Genomic DNA, 27,125 nt, shown 5'->3' with positions numbered 1-27,125 from the left:
ATCAGCATCCCACATCAGAGTCGCATATTTGTTACAGTTGATGAGCCTACATTGAAACATCATTATCACCCAAAGTCCATAGGTTACATTAGGATTCACTCATTTTTCCCACTTGTTCTGAGAGGAAAAAAAAAAAAAAAGACTGACTCTTGGTGTTGTACCTTCTATGGATTTGGACAAATTAATAATGACATGTACCCACATCATAGTATCTTATAGAGTAGTTTGACTCAGCTGAAAATCCTCTGTGATTTGGCTATTCATCCCTCCCTCTCCCCAAGCCCTGTCAACCACCAGCCTTTTTACTGTTCCCATACTTTTGCCTTTTCCAGAATGTCATATAGTTAGAGTCATAGAGTATGTAGCCTCTTCAGACTAGCTTCTTTCACTTAGGATAAACATTTAAGTTTCTTCCCTGTCTTTTTGTGGCTTGATTGTTCATTTCTTTTTTAGTGCTGAGTAATATTCCATTGTCTGGATATACTACAGTTTATTTATTCATTCACTTGCTGAAGGACATCTTAGTTGCTTCCACGTTCTGGCAGCTATGGATAAAGTTGCTACAAGCATCTGTGTGCGGTTCTTCCACGTTCTGGCAGCTATAGATAAAGTTGGTACAAGCATCTTTGTGTGGTTTTTTTTAATAAGTAAGTTTTCATCTTGTGTAAATACCTAAGCATGTGATTGCGGGATCATATGTTAAGAATAAGTTTAGTTTTGCAAGAAACTGCAACACTGTCTGCCCAAGTGCTGTGCCATTTTACAACCGCAGCAGTAGTGAATGAGAGTTCCTGTTGTCCCACATCCTTGTCCACATTTGGTGTTGTCAATGTTTTAAATTTTGGCCATACTTATGGGTGTGTGGTATATGACATTGTTTCTTCCCTTTGAATAAAAGCACGTTCTGTCTTAGGGATTTGTGCTTGCTGTTCCTTTTACTTAAAATGACTTATTTTTAATTTTTTTAGAGACAGCGTTTTACTCTGTCACCCAGGATGGAGTGATCATAGCTCATTGTAACCTCGAACTCCTGGGCTTAGGTGATCCTCCTATGTCAGCCTTCCAAGGAGCTAAGACTATAGGTGCGTGCCACTGTGCCGGGCTAATTTTTGTAATTTTTGTAGAGACAAAGTCTCTCTATGTTGCCCAGGCTGTTGTCAAACTCCTGGGCTCAAGGGATCCACCTGCCTCAGCCTCTCAAAGTGTTGGGATTATAGGCGTGAGTTATGGCGCCTGGCCATGTACTTCTTTTAAGTCTCGACATGGCTGCCTTCTTCCTCTCCCAGAGAGACCATCATGATTACCTGTATATGTAGCACCCCCACCTCTTTCTTTTATATCATCCCATTTTGTCTTCTTCATATTCATTTATTAGTTGCTTATTTGTTTAATTAATTAATTTATTTTTTGAGACAGGGCCTCATTTTGTCACCCAGGCTGGAGTGCAGTGTCGCGATCTCAGCTCACTGAAGCCTCGACTTACTGGGCTCAAGCAGTCCTCCCACCTCAGCCCCCAAGTAGCTGGAATTACAGGTGTGCACCACCACGCCTGGCTAATTTTTGTATTTCTAAATAGAGATGGGGTTTCACCGTGTTGCCCAGGCTGGTCTCGAACCCCTGGACTCAAGTGATTCAACTGCGTTGGCCTCCCAAAGTTCTGGGATTATAGGCATGAGCCACTGTGCCTGGCCATGTGTTTAATTTATAACCCCCCTCTCTCTGAGCTACTCAAGGGTGAGGGCTATGTCTAGGCTCCTGCTGTATCTCTAGCATTCCTACTTAATAAACATTTGTTGATGATAGAGAGGTGCTAGAGTCACTTTTAGGAATGGAGCAGGGTTTTCAGCAATAATGAGAAGTCACAAGATCCAGCTGGTAGCAGTAGAGAAGGTTGTGATTTGCTGGAGGGTGAAAAATCCATTGAGACAAGGCTGCTTTGGTCTTCTATTTAGTAACTAATTTTGAAGAATGGAGGAATTCACCTTTTTTTTTTTTTTTTTTTTGGTGAGGCAAATGACAAAAGAGCAAGATGACAGGAACTTTTTAAGAAAGAAAGGTTACTTCAGGGTGTAACTTTGGTTTTGCCTGTGTCTCATATCACTAGTCTCTGCATATAGAGCTGTATCTTCATATTGCCACTATATAGACCCCCAGGGAATATGCCATCTGCCTTTCTCTAATATCAGAATTCCTTCTACATTATCCTTGGGAGGTACTTACCCTCTGCTTCTTTATTTTTACTGTCTGAAAACTCAGTTATTCACATGACTGGCCAACTTTTTAAAAAGAGTTCTTATTGTTAGGAAATGTATCTCATTCTATGAAATTGGAACATTACTCCATGCATTTCTGACTCCACACAGATCTGCTTTATTTTTCACATGATAGCTCTTTAGCTGTCTGTGAAAAATGGCTGGTTCTTTTATCTTCCCACCAGTCTTTTCTCTTTCTAGGCTCAATGGATTCATTTTCTTCAACTATTCCTCATAGGACAAGGTTTTTAGATTATTTTTCAGGCCCATCCCTAACATTTTTGGGACTCAGGGTAAGGATACAAATTGCAGATCTGCTATGGTTTGGATATTTGACCCCTCCAAACCTAACATTGAAATTTGATCCCCAACATTGGAGTTGGGGCCTAATAGGAGGTTTTTGGGTCATGAGAGTGGAGCCTTCCTGTCTACATTAATGCCTTCCGTGGGTGGGGGGTGAGTGAGTGAGCTGTCCCTCCGTTAGTTCTCCACAGGGAGCTGGTTGTGGAAAAGAGCCTGGTACCTCCCTCCACTTGCTTCCTCTCTCACCATGTGACCTCTGCACATGCTGGCCCCCCTTTGCCTTCTGCCATGAGTAGAAGCAGCCTGAAGCTTTCACCAGATGCCTGACCTTCCAGCCGGCAGAACTGTGCACCAAATAAACCTTCTTTATAAATTACCCAATTTCAGGTGTTCCTTTATGGCAGTACTAAACGGACTAGGACGAGGTTCATATGTCTATGCAAGTTATGAATCAAGTTAACTGATAAACAGAAAATGTTCCATTGCCGATTTTATCAAATAAAACTTCATAGTAACCTAGATCAGAGTCAAACAGAGAATTCAGATTCCTCTGAGTTTTTTTTTTTGTTTTGTTTTTGAGACGGGGTCTCAAAACATATGTCTATACAAGTTATCAGTCAAGTTAACTGATAAATAGAAAATGTTCCATTTGCCAACTTTATTGAATAAAACTTCGTAATAACCTAGATCAGAGTCAAACAGAGAATTCAGGTTCCTCTGAGTTTGTTTTTTTGTTTTGTTTTTGAGACAGAGTCTTGCTTTGTTGCCCAGGCTGGAGCGGAGTGCAGTGGCATGATCTTGGCTTACTGAAACCTCCGCCTCCCAGGTTCAAGTGATTTTCCTGCCTCAACCTCCTGAGTAGCTGAGGGACCACAGGTACGTGCCATCACGTCCCGCTAATTTTTACATTTTTATTAGAGAGACGGGGTTTCACCATGTTGGCCAGGCTGGTCTCAAACTCCTGATCTCAAGTCATCTACTCTCCTTGGCCTCCCAACTCTGAGTTTGTTTTTAGAACAAGCTAAGGTGCAGAGAGCCAGCCTCTGACCTGAGGTCTTCTTCTCTTCCCCAGGCTCCTTGAACTATGAAGTTTGCATGTGCATGTCTGTGGAACTCCAGCCTATACACCCTTCAAACAGCAGCTCTTTGACCATTCTTTGGCCTAGGGTTGTAAATACTATTGGTTGGGTCATCTGTCCTTAGGAGAACTGACTCAGGGAAGAGGCCTGAAGAGACCCTGGAAAAGGTGGGAAATTTTGGGGTCCTGGTCAAGATGAGGGCTGGGGCACATAGGCTGCAGATGGGCACATCCTTTAGGCCCTTAGCACAGCTGACCCCATGGTCAAGGGTATGGTTAGAGGAAGGCCAGTGCAAGGCCCTCTAAAGCTTGAGGCCTAGGATGGGTGCCATTGCTTAGGTCTAAGCAGTACTGTTCTATGCAAGTAAAACTCTGGTTTTGGTCCTATTGCTAGAGTTGGTTATTGTGGAAAATGGTACAATCTCTTTTATGGTGCCTCAAATTAGATATGATATTTTAGTTAGAGCTTCCTAACCAGTGTGCTGGCAGTTCTCTGAATGTGTTACAGATGGGCCAGAAATACTGATTCCCTTAGTTCTCAGGATTGTCAGGGGCAGAGTGGCAAGAGCTTCTAGGCTGATCACTTTTCCAGCGGGATGACCTATTTACCCCAGGGTGCCTGTACCAGTGCTATTATGCTACCAGTATCAGGTGTTTTATGGGCAGCTTTAGGAGCATATATATATATTTTTTAATGAACATTATCACTTGGTTCACCTGAAAGTGTAAGAGGTGTCACAGTAGGTTTTGTGCCCTTCTTATTAGTAGGGAAATAGATCCAGGTTAAGTCACTTATCTAGCGACATTTTCTTACTCAAGTAGGCCAGTTGAAACTAGAACTCCGTTTTTATGACTTATTTTGGTATTTCTCTCTACTAACCCAAATTGTGTTCCGTGTACCTTTTTTTGGGATAACTTGTCACTCTTATTCATCTAGGGCTTGTAGGAAATTACATTTTTTAGAGCTTTTCTCTCCCAAATTTTGTTACATTGTTTTCATTATTATTTTTTAATCTAAATATTCAATTTTATGTTTAATCCCTACTAAATAGAATTTTTTTATGAGATTCAACCAATTGATGCAGCATCTTGAAACTGGATTTTATGTGTTACTCATTTTTTATAGCTCTCTTCTTTAGATTAGTATTATATTTAGTTACTACAGTAATGTTTGTGTGAAATGGTCACCTCAAACTCATTTATATAAGGTAAGATTACATAAGGCAGGAAAGTATGCAGTACATTTTAGAAATATTCCTGTTGTAAAACAGTTAAAGTTCTGGTGCTTAAATGTAAATTCACTTTTTTTTTTTAATCTAATGCCTACTTTGTACTGATCTTAAGGAGTGTTATTTTATTGAAACCTCCCAGTAACTCTAGTAGTATTACTATCATAGAAGGGAACTGGGCCTCAGAAATTGTTGTCACTTGATCAGGTTTACTCAACTATGTGGGGGATTGATTTGTACTTTAAATCCAGGTCTTTTTGCCCTTCAAGTGCCTGTGTTTTCCTCAGTACTACTTTGTAAATAATGTGAAGTGATTTCTGAACACTTAACTTGGGCTGGGAAGGGGATGTTTTCCAGATTTATATTCTTAACATTTAGAGTAACAAATTCTCTGCTATTACTCCTGCACAGGACAACCTCTCTCTCTTCTCTGCCAACAGAGAATTACCATCTGGTCAAGAATGTCAGTAGCGCCAAGGTTGAGAAACCGTGCTGTAAGAGTTCTGAGTAGTCAAGGTTTTGAGTGCGTTTGTGTTTGCAGTTTTCTCTCTTTACCGTGATGATAGGTACTAGAATGCATGAGAGATGTGAACTACTTGTGCCTCCATAGTTTATATTCTTAATTTGTCCACTTCCCTCCCAATTTGGAAACAGGTTGACAGTGAGGGTAGAGCAAGATGTTTATGCATTTCTATTCTGTGTTGTTCCTAGAGAATCAGGGATTTGATGTTAGAGGCTTTCTGAATGGTGAAGGTTAGGCTTTTTAGGTTTTCATGCTGATTTTTATGATAACTTTCAAAAGGAAAAGGTTGTGAGACATGGGCAGTTAAGCTGGCTTCCATGTACTGGCTTGCTAACCCACCTACTCTTATGAAGAGTTGTGTTGATTGGTTAGAGCACAGATTTGAAGGAATGGTTGCTCAGTATTCTCATACAGGTTCTTTGTGTTTTCACCTGTTTTTGAGTTCCAAGGCATGATCAGAACCTCATTATAGCAGTTTTCCCAATTTCTTTTCAATACCTTCCCAGACCTGATTTTATGTCCCTTTGATCTAGATTACCGTGCCCACCTCGTTTAACTTGTTTCAGTGTGTCATTCTAAACTATCAAGAACCATCAAAAGTTCTCTGTCTCCTACTGTTCTATTTAACTCTCTTGCTTGAGTTTCAAGGAGAGCCTTTTTAGAATCCTTCTTAACTCAGGATTCTGTTTCACCAAGTGATAAACATCTGTCCTATTAATATTACCAACAGCTACTGTTATTGCTAACTGTTTAATTGTTATGGATATGCTACGAACTCTTCTAAGCCCCTTACATGTATTATCTGATTTAATCATCACAAGTGCCCATGAGGTAGTTACTTACAGTAATATTTTTATTGCAGTAAAATATACATAAAATAAAATTTGCTATGTTAGTCATGTTTTAGGTGTACAGTTCAGTAGTGTGAATATATTCACATTATTGTGCAATAGATCTCCAGAATGTTTTCGTCTTGCAAAACTAAAACTCTATGACTGTGAAACAACTTGCCGTTTTCCCCTTCTCTCAGGCCCACTAACCACCCTTCTACTTTCTGTTTCCATGATTTTGGCTACTTTAGATACCCCATATACATGGGATTATACTGTACAATATTTGTGTTTATGTGACTGGCTTATTTCACTTAGCATAATGTCCTCAAGGTTCATCTATGTTGTAGCATGTGGAAGGATTTCCTTCTTTTTTAAGGGTGAATACTATTCCATTGTGTGTCCATACCACATATTGCTTATCCATTAATTGTCAGTGGATGCTTGAGTTGCTTCCACCTCTTGACTATTTTGAATAGTGCTGCTATGAACATGAGTATGCAAATACCTCTTTGAGTTCCTGTTTTCAGTTTTTTGGAGTATACATCCAGAATTGGAATTGCGGGATCACATGGTAATTATATTTTTAAACTTTTTGAGAAACAGCCATACCCTTTTTCCATTGCAGCTGTACCATTTTATAGTCTCATCAAGAGTGCTCAAAGGTTCCAGTTTCTTCACATTCTTGGCCACACTTGTTTTCTTTTCTTTTTTCTCCTTTCCTCTTTCCTCTTTCTCTTTCTCTCTTTTCTTCCTCCTCCTCCTTCCTTCTTCTTTCTCCTCCCCATCCCTCTCCCCTCCCCCTCTCCCCCCTCCCTGTTTTCCTCCTCCTCTTTCTCTTCCTCCTCCTCCTCCTTTTTTTTTGCCAGTAGCCATTTTAATGGGTGAGGTGATATCTTATCATGGTTTGGTTGCCTTTCCCTAATGAGTGATGGTGAGCATTTTTTCACGTGCTTGTTGGCCATTTGTATGCCATCATTGAAGAAATGTGTGTTCAAGGCCTTTGCTCATTTTAAAATAGTTTTTTTGTTGTTGAGTTGTAGGAGTTCTTTACATATTTTAGATATCAATCCTTTAACAGGTATAAAATTTCAAATATTTTCTCCCATTCTGTGGATTGCCTTTTCATTCTGTTGATAGTGTCCTTTGATATACAAACATTTCATATTAATGTTGTCTAGTTTATTTTTCCTCTTATTGCCTGTGCTTTTGGTGTCATGTCCAAAAAATTATTGCCAAATCCAGTGTTAATGACATTTCCCTCCTATGTTTTCTTCTAAGACTTCCATAGCTCTTATGTTTAGATCATTGATCCACTTTGAGTTAATTTTTGTGTATGGTATAAGGTAAGACTCTAATTTCATTTTTTGTGTGTGAATATCCAGGTTTCTCAGAACCATTTGTTGAAGACTGTCCTTTCCCAGTTAAATGGTCTTGACACTCCTGTAGAAAATCATTTGACTATATATACTAGTACTCATACTAATTTTATAGAGGAGGTGATTGACATTGAGGTGTGACTGATAGACAATATTAACATATTTTTAAAAAGAATTCGTTAACCCTGAAGTAATTTGTATTTGGTACAGTAAAATAAAATGAAGGTTTTTAGGGTTGTGAGGTTTTTTTTTGATGTGTTGCAGTCTTCTCCCAGGATTTTTGTAGTTTTGCCAGGCCTTATAAAACGACTTTGAAATGGTTTTAAAATAGTAGTTTTGGGCTGGGCCTGGTGGCTCATGTCTGTAATCCCAGCACTTTGGGAGGCCAAGGCAGGCAGACCACTGGAGGTCAGGAGTTTGAGACCAGCTTGGCCGACATGTGAAACCCCCTGGTGAAAACCTGTCTACTAAAAAAAATACAAAAATTAGCCAGGTGTGGTGGCATATGCCTGTAATCCCAGCTACTAGAGAGGCTGAGACACAAGAATCGCTTGAACCCAGAAGGTGGAGGCTGCAGTGAGCCAAGATTGCGCCACTGCACTATATAGTCTGAGCAACAGACAAGGACTCCATCTCAAAAAAAAAAAAAAAAAAGTAGCTTTTGCCATATTTTACAGCTGTTTATTTGTAAGGTGGGTTAAATGAATCTATCAACATTAATTCAGTAGATATTTACTACCTATTAGAAGTGGTTTTGTAGGGAATAAAAATTAGGGGCTTTATACCATTTATATTGTTAGGAATTAAAAAAACATGAGAGACCATGATTTGAAGATAATACAAACTTTTTTTTTGGAGCATGAGGAAAAATTAAAAGTTTGCAAGGTCTATTTTAATTGTTTTATTAGTCTGGCATGCCAGGTTTATTCTTTCATAAGTAAATATTGTTCGTGAACATTTTGTCAGGTTTCCGTATTTTCTCTTAATTTGTGTGTTTTAAAAGGCAGACATTATTTCCCTGTGTATATAAAACTCCATCTTCATGTGTCATTTGGTGTTATGGTAATCGCTAAACATAAACATCTCTAAGTTTAGCTGTAAAAATCATCAGAACTTGAAGATTTTTTTCTTGTTACAGCAACAAAGAGATTTCTATATACTATTGCGTTTTATTGCCAAATAAGATTCTAATATGTTTTGGTTTCCTTTTTCAACAGTTGCACCATTAATACGGGGATCATTTACTGAGATGTTTAAGTCAAAATTACCTTTGATTAACAGAACAAATTGCCTTTTCAGCTCTTTGCTCCCAATAAGAAGCAGTTTTCATCCATTTATTTACTTAAGAGTATTTCCTGAAAACTCTCTGGTGAGTTCCTCAGCACCAAGTTGTTTAACATAGGAGAGAGGTGGAAACAAAAAATGCTTGGTTTTTACTGGCTTTCTTTTAGCATTTCTGTCTAGTCGAAATGGGGACCAGGCTTCCACACATGGACAACTGAATTAATGTAAGCGGACCTATTCCATCTAGGCTGACCTCTTGAAAGATAGGAGCGGAAGTCTAAAACAGGAGAAAAGTTTTAGAAATCCTTTGGATTAGGCTTACCCAGATTAGTGGTATGTAAAATATTATGATATTCTTAGTGTTTCAGGATTACGGATTTTAGTAAAAGCAGAAAAAAATAAATTCTTGTTTAAATGAATCTATAATGGCACCAGTGGTTTGGAATCATTTCTGAGTTACTGGATTTTATGCGGAAAAATCTGGAATAACTTTTCCTTTTTTCCTTTAGACCCTTTTTCTTTTATTTAACCTGATCAGAGCCACTTTATACTCAATTTCAACAATATTTCTGAATTCCCATGATCTTTTATTTCCTTTTTGCTGCTTTCAGCTGTGTTTCTCTCCACTCTAAGCTCATTAAAGTTAAAAAAAAAAATTGGGGATTGGATCCATGTTTTTTTTCTGAGGAGTGTGGCGTTTAGCACCCTGTGGTAGCTCAGGATATTTTAAGTAGTATTTTCAGCTTTCTAGAAGTGTTTGCCTTATTTAGAAATGGTTATGGAGAGTTTTCTGTTCGGAGGAAACTGTTTCTTATCTTTGTTCTGGCAAAGTTCTTTCATCCTTTCAGCATCATGATTCAGTTGGTTTGTGTTCATGTGGGAGTTTGCAGCCTAGCTGCTAAAAAAGTTATTTCAGAGATGCTTATGTAACCCTTTTTAGATTAATCATTGGCTAATAGTTTTGGGAGTAATTATTTTTTGATTACTCAGCTGTAATCTATTTTATTGTGCTAAGATTTTGGAGGTTGCTTTTAGTGCATGAAAGTAGTGGGCATTTATTTTTAAAATGGATGCTTTAAGGTAGACAGCTTAAACAGTTAAATGTTTGATTTTTATGTTTAAAGAGTTATTAAAGTATATAAATAAAGGCAATATTGTATTTTACATGATCATACTAAGGTGTTTAGCAGTTACAGGATGAGGAGTTTATTTTTTAAGACTTTTTTCTGTTTGAAAATAAATGTCACAGCTGAGATTTCTTATTTAAATATATTTATTACCACATTTTAAGAAAGAAGTTTTAGTTTATAACTCTGTATGGAAGCCCATAATAAATTTAATCACTTTTTATCTTTCATAATTTAAGATAGAGACAGGGTGAGAAAAACCCTGAAGAACAGTCAACAAAAGCTTTCAAAACAGTGTTATCAGAGGTGTGATAATTATGATAAGAAATCATAAGACCATTGCCGCCAGTGATGTTATTTGTGTTTGACCAGAATTATCAGTTTTTTATGCCCAGTAAACAAATTATTTTATTTCACAAAAGAGATTTAATAATTTATGGTTGAAGTGTAAATGAAATACTATGGCTCTTCAGTTGTGTAATGCTCATGCCGGTCTCAGATGTAAAAGTTCAATCAGTGAGTTGTTGCAGCCCATTTCATTGAAGGAAGGGAGACAAAAGTTTGTTTGTAACTACCATGGAACTGAACACAAAGATGCCAGTGACCTTTGAACTTCTGTGGCTGTGCATCTGAACAAGGGATTGTTTGAGAATGGGAAAAGCTGCCAGTAGACTTGGGATATGCTTTCTCCTTGTTTTCTACAGAATTGTTGAATGACCCTACTCCAGAAAAACAAAACAAAAAACAAAACAAACAAAAAGCTTAATTGGAAGAAATTCTTACTGGTCTCAGAAGAATCTCATGTCTGCATAGCAAAATCTAATTAGATATTCATATCCCAAAGTGATAGTCATTAAAAATACTGTCTCCACTTACAAAAACGGCAACGTTAATTACTGCCATTTTATGCATTGACAAGGCTGGTAGGTGCTTGTGGTTTTTCCTCTGCAGTTCTTATTATGTTCTTATTAAAAGCTATCTTCCAGTTCTGTGGTTGGAAAATCCTTCTATATCTGGGTCACACTAATTCCTTAGCTTTTTTTGTTTTTGTTTTTTTACATTGCTTAAATGTTGGGCATTATTCTGAGAGTGAAACCTGTAAGTATTTGTCAAATGAATGAGTGAAGTAATAAATGTACAGGAAAAGTATTTTTTTTGTGTATGTGAGAGAGAGGAACAATGGCATTTGCAGTACTCTTTTTTTTTCTTCCGAAGTGCTTAACAAAAAACTAGTAACATCTCTCAGTATGAAAATACCATAAATACAGTATCTCTTTTGTAGCCATTGTATATAGTTCTCTTATTTGCACTAGCCAGTGTTCAAACTGGGCCCAAACACGACTTTATTTCAATTTTGTTGTCTTTAGAAGGAGCTTAGTATTCAATACTAATCTTTCCATTTTGGAGAAAAAGCTGGTTCTAGTTTATATTGTTGCATATCCTGTCTTACACATGATTAATAAATTATGAAGATGTTTATATTTGAAGTTCATGTACCAATTTGCCATTACATAGTGCATGTGTTTTGAAGTGGTTCCTTTTTCCCATCAGTAATGCATTTGTGCGTATTATTTCATATACTTTTAGGTAGTTCTCTTTATGACTAGTGGCTAGCACCATAATTTAGCTCGTAGGTTATGATAGAGTGCAGAAATCTGTCATCATATTGCTTAACTGGAGTCACTGGGATTGAGTTTATGATTTCATTAGCTGTATCGTCTTGGTACCTGATAGGGGTAAGATGGGAAAAATTAGTATAGTAGTTATAGTAAGAAAAGTGGCTGACTATTAACTTTCCTGAATGTGTTGATGTATATGTTAAAATACTGATTTATCAAAAGTTTAAAATAAAGTCTTAACTGGTTGATAGTTGGAGAATTTGTTCATCATAGTCCTGTGAAAAATTATTTAGGAAGTTTAGCTTTGAGTCTTGATTTATCAGCTACTCGTAAGAAATACAATAATTTACTGGCAGAAGTTCTTTAAGCTCTTTTTATGCATCTGTCTTAAATGCCTGAGACAACTAGGGCCTCCAGGAGTGGGTTATCTGGGAGGCTAGTTCCTTAGTGGAGGCAGAGATTTGGGGTGAAGGGGACTGTGACTGTGAAGGAGAAAGTTTGGCTGTAGGGAAAATGGTGGATAGAGTGGGAGCTCGGAGCTGGAAGAAGTTAAAAAGAGGGATGTGGCAGGCACATACTGCTGCAGATAGCAGGCTGCCTTTCAGATCCCATTCTAAAGGAAACAAGAGAAGGAATCAGAACACCAGGGTCTGCAGCCATCAGATCGCCTTACCTGATGGAGGAGACAATCTTTAAATGGCTCACAGATTCAGAAAGTTAAACTCAACCACCTGGGGTTGATCAATGTCTCTTTTACTCAGTTTTAGTTTTGGTTTATTTTGATTAAATTCTCTCCTCCGATGGTTGAATTTGGTTTAGATTTTAATATGATAGTTGTTTAAGAGAGAAAAAGCAAACCATAGCACAGCATAGAACATATATTTGACAAAGTGCTATAAAATTGCCGTATAACGTTAGTGAATTGAATATTCCCTTTAAAAAAATCTTAACATGAAATGTATTACATTACTATTTTAGACAAAAATAAGACTTTTTTGAACTGTTCATTTTATTGACATATGTTTTATGAAGGGAAAAGGTAAAGAAGACTGAAGAATATGGAAAATATTAGGTAAATAATAGCATTTTTCACACCTATTATTCTGAGCGTAAAAGTTTACATTCTGATGACTATATATCATCAGATAAATGCCACATTACTTGATTTTATGAAATGGCCAATGTTAATTTGGATGAATAGCAAATAATGCTTTGGGTCAGAAAGGGTAGACTGAGATTTCATTGTTCATTCTGAAAAAAATTTGTCAGGAAGTAAGTACTCTGTTTAGGATTTAAGAAGTTCTGTTTTTTTTTTTGGTTAATTATTAACTTACTGCTTCTAAGAACTGAGTATTTAGAAAACTTATTCAATGTTTTCTGTAATTTTAAAAATTAATGAATTATTTATTTTTAAGCAACAAACTTTTGTTATGTTGCCCAGTCTGGACTGGAACTCCTGAGCTCAAGTGATCCTTCTGCTTTAGCCTTTTGAGTAGCTGGGGTTATAGGCATGTATCACCATGCCTGGCTGTAATTGTTTTTTTAAATACTAAAATTGAGATCTGAAATGAAAACAGTCTTGACATTGCTCTATAGCTACTAACCGAAGAAATGGTGACTGTGCCCTGCCTTTTATAGTACCTGAACTTTTCTACATTTTCCTCCTGTGGTAAATAATATGAAAGATGCTTTAGAAAAATAGTTCCCAGACTTGTACCACAGAGAATTGCTTCTAGTGCCATAAGTCACAAACTTGTAAGTTGCTAGACTTAAAAAATATTTCAATATTGGTAGACGTTATCAAGTGTGCACCATGGGTATAGCAGATTTTCCTACTTGTCTGAGGTTCATTTCTTCCCTTTTCCTTTCTAATAGAACTTAAATTTTGTTAGAAGCAAAACACAAAGCTTTTTGTGCCTAGCTTAAAAACTATCGATGTCTTAGCTTCCCTTCCTACTGAGGTAGCCATGTGATCTAGTCCTGGTCAGTGAGATGTACGCAGAAATTTCTAGACGAAGCTTTTGGGAAAGCCCTTCTAGCCATTTCTCTTTCCTCCTGCCTAGAAATTAGACATGATGACAAGCTGTAGCAGTATTCTAGAGACCTTTAGGGAAAGGCTAAGAGATTCGCGGAAGTCTTAGCCCTTATGTTCTTGAACTGCCAAACCAATGTCAGCAGGCGCATCTCTCTGAACTTACATTTCATGAGGAAAATAAAGCCCTATCTTGTTTAAGCCACTATAATTTGGACTTCTTTTTACATGCATCCAAACATTTTCCCTAACTGATATGATAATTTACATGCCCATTATGATATTCTTTCAGGAGATTTGGATTCTTCTTACAGTTTAACAAGGGACGTTATCCGACTTCAAATCCAGAAGTCTCCGAGATTTTTGGAATTACTTCTTTTAGACTTGATTGGACCAGCTGGATATCCAATTGGATGGATGTTGGTTACTTCTGGAGGGTTTCTTGCCTTTCAAAAATAGCCTGTAGCATTTCTCACTGTCATTTCATCCTCTCTTAAGTCCCTGGCTTCATCTTGCTGCATAATCTATATTGAAGCCACAGAGCTCCCTCTGATTGGAGAGAATGTCCCTGTAGTTATAGCACAGTTAGGGTCATTTGGGTTGGTCAAGGACAGGAATTTGACTGCTGACCTTATCTCTCTCCATACCAAAATTAATTGCGGTATTTTTTTTCCTTTGTAAAAATTTTAAACTTTTTCATGTATCATACACATGTTGGGTAAGTGCACAGAACATACATATTCAACTCTATGACTTCTCACAGCCTGAACATATCTGTAACTAGCATCTGATCAAGAAGTGAATCTTGATTGTCCTTGTGGGTTGTCAGCATGCAGGCTTCTAACAGCATGGATTTGTTTTTGCCTGTCTTATTTTATATGCTGGAATTGTGCAGAACATATTCTTTTGTCTCTGGTGTCTTTTGCTCAGCATTGTCTATAAAATTTATCCATATTATTATATGTAATTATATTCATTCTCATTGCTGTATAGCATTCCATTATGTGAATACATCTCAACTTATCTACTGTTGGTGGGCATTTGGATTGTTTTCAGTTTTGACTTATGAATATTACTCCTGAGAACATCCTGCAACATATCTTTTGGTAAACATATGTAAGCATTCTGTTGAATGTATACTTTGGAGTAGAATCCCTGGTTCATAGGATATCATTAACAAATGAGAGTTTAAGCTCCTCTGCATTCTCATCAGCATTTGATGTCATTGTTTTTAACGTAGTCCTTCTGGTGGATGTATCTTTTGTGAAGTGCCTGTTTGTGCCTTTTGCCCATTTTTCTGTTGGGTCATTTGTCTTGTTTGTGAGAGTCTTTTTTATATTCTGGCTACTGGTTTTTTGTCAGATACTTGTATTGTGAGTATCTTTTCCTGCTGTCTGGGTTACATCTTTGTTTCTTTAAGTGTCTTTTGAGGCCTCGGTCTTAATATGGTCCAGTGTATCATGTTTTTCTTTACGGTTAGTGCTTTTTGGATACAGTTAAAAAAGATTTTTGCCTACTCTAATGTCTGAGAGATGATCTATTTTATTTCCTTCTGTAAAAGCTTTATGGTTTTATCTTTTGTATTTAGATCTGCATTTTTTCTGTAATTGCTTTTTGTGTAGGATGTGAATTGAGGGTCACAGTACATTATTTTCCACGAGATTTAGTAGAGTCAGTACTATTTATTAAAAAGATGATCCTTTTCAAGTGCATTGCAGTGTCAGCTTTGTTGTAAATCAGGTAAACCACATATGTGTGGGTCGTTACTTGACTTTGTTTATTCTCTTCTGTTATTTTTCCTACCCTTCAGCAAATACTGTGCTGTTCCAATTATTATAACTTTATGACACGTTTTGTTACCTGTTAGTTTTAATGTATCCAGCTTTATTCTTCCTTAAGATGGCCTTAGCTAACGCTGAGGATTGTCAACTGGTTAGGTGGAGTTAATCTTTATTTTGTATGCCTTCTAACTTCGACCATACACCATCCCTCAACCAGCTGACTGAAATACTGGCATTAATCCAGTTAGCCATCAAGAGAACCTAGCTAGACTTCTAGCCTCTTAATGGATTTTCAGATTTATTGAGTGAACAGAAAATAATTTATTGGTGTACACACAATACATCACATTTAAAATCATTGCTCATTTTTGGCATAAATCACTGCAGTGCTCAGTAGTAAAATATCTAGTTCAAATGTGTGCATTTCAGTGTGCTGATACTTAATTTTCTCATTTGTAAGTAACCAGTTGTTTCCTTTATCATTATGATCAGCTCCGTAGATGCCATGTTTGGAAATTAGTTTGCTTCAAAAAGGTGAAACGGGAATAGTGAAATAAAAATAAGACTGAATCTATTTGGAAGAATTAATTATCTGTGTGTGACATTTAAAGGCAATGATCTTTGTTAGTACCAACTTGATATTGACAGTTTAAAGAAGTTTGTTCTCAGTGCGCTGCCTTCTTTCCCCTTCCATTTCACATTGCTTCTGTTGGAGGAAATGCTAAGGTTTTAATGTAAAATAGTTACTATTTATCTTCAAAAGTGACCATTTTAAAATCATGTTTACTTACTTTCTTTGTGGGGGTGGAGAATGGGAAGGAGGAAGGGAAGCAGTGAGCCTTTGGGATGCAGTGACTGTATTCCAGATTCCCATATGACGTGTCATCAAATATGATACGTTCTTTAAAATTGGGACTGTCTTAGGAAATTGAAAATATATGATCCCTATACTAACTTTGGGGGACCTTTTTTCTACTTTTAAAAATAGGTTACCAACGATCAGAGATCTATGTGCACATGGGCTGTATGAATATTTCCCCCCCCCTTTCAATTAATAAATGGTGAGTTACAAGGGTGTAGGGGTCATGCTTGTCAAATATTTGAACTGAATGTGAGTTAGGCATCTAAAGCTATAATCACACTTATTTACTTCTAATTACAAATAAAGAATGCACCATTTCATTTATAATGTAATTTTAATGGAATTAAACTTGAACAGTTAACACCACATAATTATATCCTATTTCAGTTAGAATAACTAACCAACCCAACTTTTCTATGATATTGGTCACAGTCTATTTATATAACTGTATTATGGGCAGAAATTTTCCTCTGTTAGTGGATCAGGTACATATTGTGACCCAGTGATCTCAGTGACAGCGTTTGTTGAACAGACCTTTATGGAGTGCATATTAATTTTCAAACTTTGTAAGCCCTAGAATATAAAGATAATTAAAATAGATATGATTCCTCTTACCACAGAACTTTCCAGCCAGAGTTGGATACCTCAGATTTATAAAAATATTGTACTTGTACTGCTTGAATTTGCATACTAATAACAATAAGTAATTTTTGATTGCCCCACGAAGATTCAGGCTTTCTATTCCAATTAAGTATAAGGTTCTTAGTACAATGTGTTAGTATCAGATTTTCACATATTGTGGGCTACTTTTCCTCCACATGTAATTTAGTTAGTAGTGTATAAACTAGTTAGATTTAGCCTTTTGCACTCCATGCAAAGCATATTCTTTCTGAAAATATTGTGGCTCTGTTTATGAGTGCTTGTGGAAACAAGAGCATCTAAAATAAACGTGCTACATGTTCTTTATGTATTATGTTTCCTATCTATCACTCTTTTTGCTAGGATTGAAAAATAGTGAGAGTGTGTACCTACCTATCCATACATTATGACCATATTTGGTAACACAAAATATGTCCTTATTCACAGACATAATTTGTCTACTTAAATATCACTAAGTGCCTGTTTAAGAAGCAAAGCAAGATAGTGAATAGAGTAGGGAAGAGACTCTTAATGGATCTTTATCTGGCAGTTCCTTCCCCCAAAACACATCTCAGCTTATTTTATCGTATAGTTATACTTTTATACCTTTTAAACCACTCAAATTTGTCTGCCTCTCTCCATCTCCAGTGCTGCTACCCTGGATGTGAAAGATAGTCTCTCTCCAGTTGTTGCTGCAGCCTCCTTATTGTTCTGTTTGGCCAAAACCTAACTGATTCCAGTTCATTCTTCTCTATTTTCAAGCCAGAATAACTACTAAGATGCGTATGCAAGACTCAGGGAGCTTCCCTAGGTGGAGATTCCCTGGTGAGTTTAATGTTTAGTCCAGAAAGGAGCTAGCCCATGCTGAGTAGAGGGATTAGCGTTTACAAAGGCTTTCATGTTGTAAACCACTGCAGCAAGCACCATTGGAACAAGGAGGTAGCCTCCCCGAGACTGTGGTTCTTTTACGGTTAATAGTCATTTACCTCTTTGCATGCTGGCATCAGTCATAGTACTTTATGGCAGTATATTCTTGCTTTAATGCAAATCCACGTAACAAAATTGTATGCAAATCCAGATACACTTGAACCCTGCTCCTCCTACTCAGTTGAATTTGGAAGACTTCTTCTGCTGCCCTTTATATCTAATCGCTTGCTTCTATTGATCCTTTACTGGACTATTTTACTCTCTTGTGTGTGTTTAGTTAAGAAGAAGAGCTAGTTCTTAATGGTGATCAATATTTTGCTCAGTACAGTAAATATCTTTAATGAGTTGGAATCTGCTGTCAAGGACCGAAGTTGCCAGATAAACTGTTAAGTGAAAACAGTGTATTATTAGCATACCCATTGTCCTGAAAACAGTACAGTTAGCACAAGTACCATCTATTAATTAGCTAACCGTTCTTGCCTCTTAACCAGTTTTTGAGAGTAGTAGTTTGTTGTGTTCTTCTATTGCTAAACAAAATTAGACACAACTACAGTTGAGAGTAAAGCTGTAAAATTGGAAATAAACCAATTAGTGTAAGTGATGGTAAAGGTGTTAAAGATGATACAAGTATACTATAGATGTAAAGTTAAAGTTAATTTAGAATTGGTCTAAAACTATAAATTGATATTACTACTTTTAATAATTGATATTTAAATTATATTTGAATTATTGTAATTATAATAGTTGATATTATTATTTACTTTTTCTGTAGTGGTGACAATACAAGGCTGAAGCACATAATCATACTGGCTTATTTGTGGTAATGGTACTTTTTTTTTTTTTTTTTTTTTTGAGATGAAGTCTAGCTCTGTCACCAGGCTGGAGTGCAGTGGCGCAATCTCAGCTCATTGCAACCTCCGCCTCCTGGGTTCAAACAGTTCTCCTGCGTCAGCCTCCCCGAGTAGCTGGGATTACAGGCACACCTCGCCACGCCCAGCTGATTTTTTTTTTTGTATTTTTAGTAGAGACGGGGTTTCACCGTGTTGGCCTGGATGGTCTCAATCTCCTGATCTGGTGATCCGCCCACCTCGGCCTCCCAAAGTGCTGGGATTATAGGTGTGAGCCACCGTGCCGGGCTGGTACTTTGTTGTTTTTAACCTTCAGTATTTTCTGCTTTATTTCTTCGATAAATGTGGTTATAAATGTACGTAATTCATATATTGTTGATGTGTTTCAGTATGATCATTAGACAGATTTCTGTCAAATATGTCATGTTAAAATTTAGTTGCACTTCAACATTGAGCTTAAGCAAATTAGATGTCATATTCTGTTTTCCTAAATACATTTTCATATATTTATATAGACTGCTTATTTTTAGAAGTTTACTGTTTTCTACCAAATGTTTTTTGTAGTCAGAGGCACAATTTCTACTTAGTGAAACTATTCTAAGGTTATGTGATGTAGGGTGATGGAAAATGACTCATTTAATTAGAATTGTATTTCACAGTCTAGGTTTTTGGAGCACATCATATTTCATTGAAAGAGAGAGATGCTTGAGAAAAAGGAGAGTCTGTAAACTAGATTAAAAGTAATGGCATTTTTGCCAACTTCATTACCTCATCATCAGCACCTTTGGAGTTACTTAGTGGTGCCTCATCAAGATAGGATCCATTTACTTTCTTGTCTATTGTTTTAGAATTCTCTTAACCAGTATCTGAGAGATTGCAACTTGCTGATTTAAATTCTTAGATATTTTCTGGATTTAAGCCAAATTTGAGGTTGGATTTTAGCATTCAGTGTAACTTTTTAGTATTTGTTACTTGGATAAATAACTATTTAAAAGGCAAAAATAATAGAATTCATACACTGCTTATGGGTGTGCTGAATGGTGTGATTTCTACGAAGATTAAGTGAGGTATGACATACGTAAGCTAGTTAATTTTCTTCCTTCTAGCTTTTCCTTTTAATGTCATAATAGTTAAAACTCTTCCAATTGAATGAAAAATACCATGGAGCTATTAACAGAAATACAAATGTGTTAAAAAATGAGACTGTTGAAAAGCTTATGATAGTTTCAGAAATAATTCTGCTACAGGATAGAAAGTGAGAATTTTCATTAGAGCCAAACAAAGAGGTATAAGATTTCACTTTGGATGGGAGGAGGAGGCTGGAATGAAGCCTCAGTGTTCTGTAGGAACCAGTTGTTAGTCAGCAATAGCATGGTTTTCAAAGTATGGTTTATTAAAAATTTCCCACAAATTCAACCTGATTAATTTTTTAAAAGTTGTGTTGTAGATAAATTGCTGTCCTTATTCATCATGGCTATCAATATTAAGAAATAATAGTATTCAGAGTTCCAGGATAATAAGTTTTACGGTAGTAATTCAATATGTAAAATGAGATATCATTTCACAGGTTATATTTCAGTGGCATAAGATAATTAGGGAAAACAGACACCAACAAAATCTTCACAACAGTTAGTGATTACATTCTTCTTAACACATGTTTATCAGAAGTATAACAGAAAATACAGAAATTTGCGTTTTCCCTGTTTTTCAGGGGGGTATCACTGACAGAGGCTTGCTCTGTTGCTCAGGCTGGAGTGTGGTGGTGTGATTATATATAGCTCATTGCGGTCTCAACCTCTTGTGCTCAAGCAGTCCTCCCACTTCATCCTCCTGAGTAGCTGGGACCACAGGCATGTACTGCCACACCCAGCTAATTAATTTTTTTTTTTTTTGTAGAGATGAGATCTCCCTATGTTGCCCAGGTTGGTCCTAGAACTCCTGGGCTCAAGTGATCCTCCCGCCTCAGCCTCCTAAAGTGCTGAGATTATAGGTGTGAGCCACCACGCCCTGCCTCACAGTCTTAAAGGGGAACATTAATTGACATCAAACAACCAGTTAAGTGGCAAAGTTGGAGTCTAATTCTGGATTTACTGGATTTCAGAGTACCAGCATTGCTGTTTCTGGTATTGCTGCCTCTAGATGTTTTCATTAAAAAAACCCAAAACTTTTTTAAAGGACTAAGTTAAGGTATGGTGGATATCAAATGTTTCTGTTATTCCATTTGTTTCCTTATTTAGTCATTTCTTGAGTGAATAAATTTGATCTAGTTTATGGCTTTCTTCTTCTTATAGTCTAACTCTTGAATTGCAGCCCTTCAAGAATGCCACATATTGGAAAACGTTTGGGATAGATTTTCATGTGGTAGAAAATGAGTCTACTTTGGGAAACCGCTTTAATTGTGTAACAGTGAGTCAGCAGCAGTGTCTTAGATTGTAGTCTGCATTTGAGACCTGGCATTAGCATCTGTCTTTATAAGTATCTACTAGTAATAAAAAAACTCAGTATTAATACCAGTGCAGAATACTTCTTATAGATATGCAAAATCCTTTCGAATTGATACTTCTGAGTTGATTTCCACTTTGGTGTATGTATATATGTATGTGTGTATATATATATCTGTATGAGTATTACTTTTTTAATATATACTGTATGTATATAAAGAGTATTTTTTTTTAGTGAAACCCAATCCTTTTCACCTTATAGGCTGCAAAGTTTTTTTTTGGTGTGTCTCAGTAGTGTCTTTCTATTTTTAACTTGCCATGTAGTTGCTTTACTCATTGGATATCTAGGAAATTTTGTGCTGTTTTTAATGAATTCTAGAAAGATTCTCTTTTAAATGTATCCTCTGTCTTATGAAAACCTGTTAATCTTTTTATCTAATTCATTACCATTTGCACCATTTGTTATAAGAGCTAATTCTAGTGGCATTGTGTTATCTTTTTCTTTTGGTTTGCTAAGTGACCACATTTAGAGGAAATGGACTCCAAGCTCCATGAGGACAGAGACCATGCCTGCTTTATTCACTATATACTATGTTTTTGCACAGTACCTGGGACACAATAGGCACACAGTAAAGCTGAGTACACAAGGTTATGGCTAAATGCAAATACAGCAGAAAAAAACACATGGTCATTGTTAACTCTAGCTTGAGTCATCAGCAGTACTGATGGGGAAGCACATGTACAGGAAAAGGAGGAGAGGAGGATTCAATCAGGTTTTTGGAAGTATATGAGAAACTAATAATAGTGATAACATTTTTAAAGACTTATATTCCAGGCACTGTGTTATGAGCTTTATATGTATTATTTATCTGTAGGCAGCACAGAAAACAATACCACAACAAAAGAATAATCAAAAGGTTGGAAAATGTCCTAGTTAGCTTAAGTAAAAGGAGGCTGGGGTGATTTAGGCACAGAGCACTACTTATAAAGATGTTTTGTTCAGGAGTTGTTGAGGCGTTGGTGAAGCATAGAATGATTTTCACTTAGATTTTGATTAAGAGTAAATTTTTAAAATTTAATTTTTAAATTTTAAATCGAAATAACGAGAGCCAAGACATAAATAAAAACACTGCATCGCATCACAAGGAAGTCATTCTTGATGTAGAATGCTTTGAGTTGGATATTAGGGAATGTTAAGCTTATAGAACTTCTAGAAGAAAACAAATCTTTCCTAGATGGTTAGATAGGCTGGATCAGATAAGCTTTCACTTTCCTTTTTTTTAAGACAGCCAAGTAGCTGGGACTACAGGCGCCTGCCACCACGCCTGGCTAATTTTTGTATTTTTAGTAGAGATGGGGTTTCACCGTGTTAGCCAGGATGGTCTCGATCTCCTGACCTCGTAATCCAACCGCCTTGGCCTCCCAAAGTGCTGGGATTACAGGCGTGAGCCACCGCGCCCGGCCCTCACTTTCCTTTTAATCAGATGCTATGATTTGGTCAGATTGTATATAAATAATTCAGGGGGAAGATGTTTGGGTGTTTTAATTTTCTTTTTGTTGGATAAATTTAGAGTTTATTTAATTTGAAGGTAGAATAAATGAGTAAAAGAAAAATTTTCATTGACTGAATTTCATTTTAGGGCCCATAGAGGGATCAGCCCATTGCATGCCTCTCCCTGTAATACTTGGAGAATTCTACATTATTTGTAGTTAATGCTTTGAAAACATATATTTTATTCCTGTTTTGCTATTACAAGAGTTTGTTTTTATCCTGAAAGCATTTCTACTAGAATGGAAAGGTTGTGCTTATAAATTCTGCAGTTTTAATGTTTTAAAAATGCGCTTCAAAAGATGGATGGAAAATTGCTGTATCATACCTTTCATATGATGTAAAAGAAAGTCTTTTTTTCCTTTAATATAAACTGGAAGATGAAATAAACATATTTTTAAGATAAATTTCTTTGAAGGCAGATTAATATAATTTGGTATATTTTTATTTTGGTGGAAGTATTGTCAGAATAGTTGTATATTTCTCCTCCTTTGATGTATGTTGTTTGTGAAGTGTCTTTAAAATCCTTAAAAAAGTAGTCACTGGTTACTTTGAAGTTATGAAACAGGAAGTATGAATACATGAGAAGACAAACATATGAATGAACTTAATCAGTTTAAGATCTTATCACTGCTGGCAACTTGCCTCATATCCAGCTTTGAATGATGAACAAAACTGGGTCTGCACATCATTTATACTTTTAGCATGTAAACAGACTTGATCTTTAACCAAGAGTTGTTTATATGGGGGTGTAATAATTTTCTACTCCTGAGAATTGTGGAATAAGCGTTTTACTGTTTTTAATCATTTAATGTACATTATTAACAATTTACTAGATGCAAAGGATGGCTGGGCCTGCGGCCGGATGATGAATGAGACTTGCTACTATGTCAGTGAATTTACTATAGAGCGTGGAAGGTAGACCTAGTGAGGAAAGAAGAGGGTACTCTGTGGGAAATGCTGCCTTTCAGCTGAAATGAAGGTGAAAGTGAAATCAGCTACCATCAGGTTCCAAACTGAAACACTGATATGATCATGCACATCTTCTCTTAAAAGACCTATTTTAACAGCACGGTTCATGGTAGAGACGCGTTTCAGAGGAGGAAAACAGGCAGAGGATAGGCCGTTTTAAAATCCCACCCCAATGTTATAATTGATCACCCTGCAAAATTAGTTTGAAATGCCTACGGAGATAGAGGGTCCAATAGAAATTGCTGAAATGGATCAAACCAAAGATTTAATCTCAGCATTCAATTTTCACTAGTGACCTATAGTCAAAAATAGTCTATTGCTATGGGAGAGCATGATTTTCATCTCTGATAGTCCCTTAAAGGTTAAGTATTGCCCTGGTTCTTTGACTAGTGATTTCTAGCTTTGTGTCAATTTTTTCCAGAACCTTTTTGGTTCATATTATTGGATTTTGAGGTATTGGCTTTCATAGTTTTATTTCATGCTTTGGGAAATAAAATTTATCTTTTTCTTATTTATCTTATTCATTATCAAAACATTTCACTAATTTATATTTTTGAATTTGATGACCCAAAATCTATAGACTATTTATGCTTGTATAGATTGTGTTATCCCAGCTATTACCTTTTCTAACTGAGTCCCTTATTTGATGATACTTTGGTTGAAATTTTTGACCTTTCATTAGTTCTGCCACATTTGGGTACGTTTCTCTGTGTGAAATAGAATACTTTTTCTTGGAATCTGTGTTACAACTGACATGAGGGGGACCCCTCTTTAAATGAGTTTCTGATCTTTGAACCAGTTTCCCCAAGCTCAAGATGACTCTGATGCTTAAAAAATTCTCATTCCCCTTGAAGGCAGGGATTGTATTTTATTGATTTATTCTCAGGGACTAGTATAGTTTTCTGATTCCAGTGAGCTATAAGTAAATGTTTAATGAATAGCTAATCTATTGAATAATATCCATGGAATAAATGAATGAATCAAATATTATCAAAGGTTTAGTGAATATCTTTGTAGGTTAAGTGCTTGATTTCCTTTTATCTGAGAAAATACTGTGGAATAACTTCCAATAAATTATTTAGGCGTAGTAGCTCTTAAGATATTGTTTATAACACTAGCAACAACCACCCCTAAACACTGGTCATAACCTTAAAGGCACTGTTATTTAACATAAGGAATTATGCATGTCATTCTTTGGCTACTTGAACCAGGAGAATGGGAAAATAATGGTGATATACTAAGCTGATAGGAGGCAATAAAATTGTTACCTTCATACATTATTGATAGCTTTATAAAATGGTTAATCCTTTTAGAAAACATTTAAAAAATAAATATGAAAGACCATCACAACATCCATACTATTTGACTGAATGTTATAATTTTTAGAGTCTAAAGAAATAGTGCAAAATATGGAACTAACCATATATGCAGATACATTATTTGCAGAATTATTTATACAATTGAGGAATAGTGTTAAATGTTGACAAAGTTAATTATCTCTCTCACTCAGTTTTCTTTCTTTTTTCTGAGACAGGGTTCTCACTCTGACTCAGTTTTCTTATCTGCAAAATGGAAATAATAGTACCATCCTCATGGAGTTGTTATGAAGAATAAATGAAATAATGTTATAGTGCTTAGAATAGTATCTGGTATTTATAAAGAACTCAAATTTGCCACTGCAACTGCTGTTGTATTTTATTATTGATGCACAGGTCTCTTATTTCCTGTTGTGCCAGGCATTATATTAGGTGTAATAGGAGATAAATAAGTAAAAATTCTGTGCTTCTTCACAAGGAACTTAAAATATATTTGGTAGTAAGTGCAACATATTGAGAAATAATTTTAATTCCAGATCAGAATATGGTGATACAAGAAAGTGACAGAATGCTACAAGAGCTCTAATACAGGCAAGTGCGGGTTACTTTGGGCTTGTGGGGGTGGGGAAGATGACATTTTAGCTCTAATACAGGCAAGTGCGGGTTACTTTGGGCTTGTGGGGGTGGGAAGGTGACATTTTCACTGAGCTTTGAATGATGGAATTCTGAGAGGTAAAATTCTGAGAATGGTATTTTATGGGGCACGTGAGCAAAGACAGAGATGGGAAAACAAAGCAGGTATCTAGCGGATTAGAATTGTGGGATGTAACTTGGAGGAGAGAGAAAGAGTCCTCATATTGGAATGGTTGAATGCCAAGCTAAGGGATTTTTATTTTATTCATGTGACATTGGTAAATGAAGGTTTTTGTGACTTGATGAGAACTATGTTTTAGGAAGATGGAATAACTGCAAAATGGTTTGGTGGAGGTAGGAGAGATAGGAGCTGGGAAGACTATTTTTTTCCGTTTATTATTCAGAAACATTTGTTGCTTACCTGTTCTTTGCCATGTTTTATGCTTTGTATTGAGGATAGTACTGTATCATATTTACTTATTTATGATTGTTAGTAATATTTCAGGACATAGATTATGAAGAGGAAACTAATGTGTTTCTGGGAATGAGAGGTAGACTAGATGTCAAATTACAGAAGTTGGATGACTGGTTTCTAAACTTTATATATGGAGTAAGGGAGAGGTGGAAGTTAAAACTAGTTCTTGGTTTTAAACCTGAGGGACTTGGGGATTTATTGCATTAATTACTCTTAATGCACATCAGAAAATATCGAGGATGAACTAGTATATGTGGACAGATGATGGTTTATTGACTGACTTTGAATTGCCAATGAAACATTCATTTGGTGTTATGTAGGGGTAATTGGCAATGTGGAAGTGAAAGTTGAGGGAGTTGGGTGGCTAGAGAGTTGAAGAATATGGATTTATACTTAAGTTGCATAGAGGTGGTAGATGAAACCATTGAAGTGGATGAAATTGTCATGGGAAAATGTGCAGGTAGGTGTGTGTGTGCTGTTAGCAGAGGTGGTTTGGGAGCTCAACGTTGTTTATTTTAAAAGAATCACTTTATTACAATTACATATGCTCATTATTTAAAAAATCTTTTGGTACAGAGGTGTATCCAAAAAACAATCTTACTACCTAGAATTAATAACTACTACCTGTCATTAATAACCAGAAAGATCATTCTAGATTTCTTTTTTATCTTTTTTTTTTTTTTTTGAGATGGAGTCTCGCTCTGTCACCCAGGCTGGAGTGCAGTGGTGTGATCTCGGCTCACTGCAAGCTCCACCTCCCGGGTTCACGCCATTCTCCTGCCTCAGCCTCCCAAGTAGCTGGGACTACAGGCGCCCGCCACCACGCCTGGCTAATTTTTTGTATTTTTAGTAGAGACAGGGTTTCACTGTGTTAGCCAGGATGGTCTCAATCTCCTGACCTTGTGATCTGCCTGCCCTGGCCTCCCAAAGTGCTGGGATTACAGGAGTGAGCCACTGCGCCAGGCCTAGATTTCTTTTTATGTATATTTGTAGGTAGTAATTTTAGAAATGTGTTATATATTGAAC

General features: G+C 36.4%; 1 protein-coding gene across 4 annotated transcripts in view; it reads left to right on the top strand.

Annotated features, from left to right (window-relative positions):
- Positions 1-27,125, top strand: part of ARHGAP32 (Rho GTPase activating protein 32) — a 317,966-nt gene that overhangs the window by 8,345 nt on the left and 282,496 nt on the right. The window contains exon 2 of one of the 4 annotated variants that reach the window (XM_063671614.1): positions 3,307-3,431. The exons of the other annotated variants lie outside the window; for them this stretch is intronic. The gene's annotated coding sequence lies outside the window, so the exon portion shown is untranslated. The remainder of the gene's footprint in view (positions 1-3,306; positions 3,432-27,125) is intronic. 4 annotated transcript variants of the gene reach the window in all.

The sequence above is a fragment of the Pongo pygmaeus genome, chromosome 9 (assembly GCF_028885625.2).
Source record: "Pongo pygmaeus isolate AG05252 chromosome 9, NHGRI_mPonPyg2-v2.0_pri, whole genome shotgun sequence".
NCBI classification, from domain to species: Eukaryota; Metazoa; Chordata; class Mammalia; order Primates; family Hominidae; genus Pongo; species Pongo pygmaeus.
Note: the sequence above shows the minus strand (reverse complement) of the source record. Positions and strands in the feature narration are given on the sequence as shown.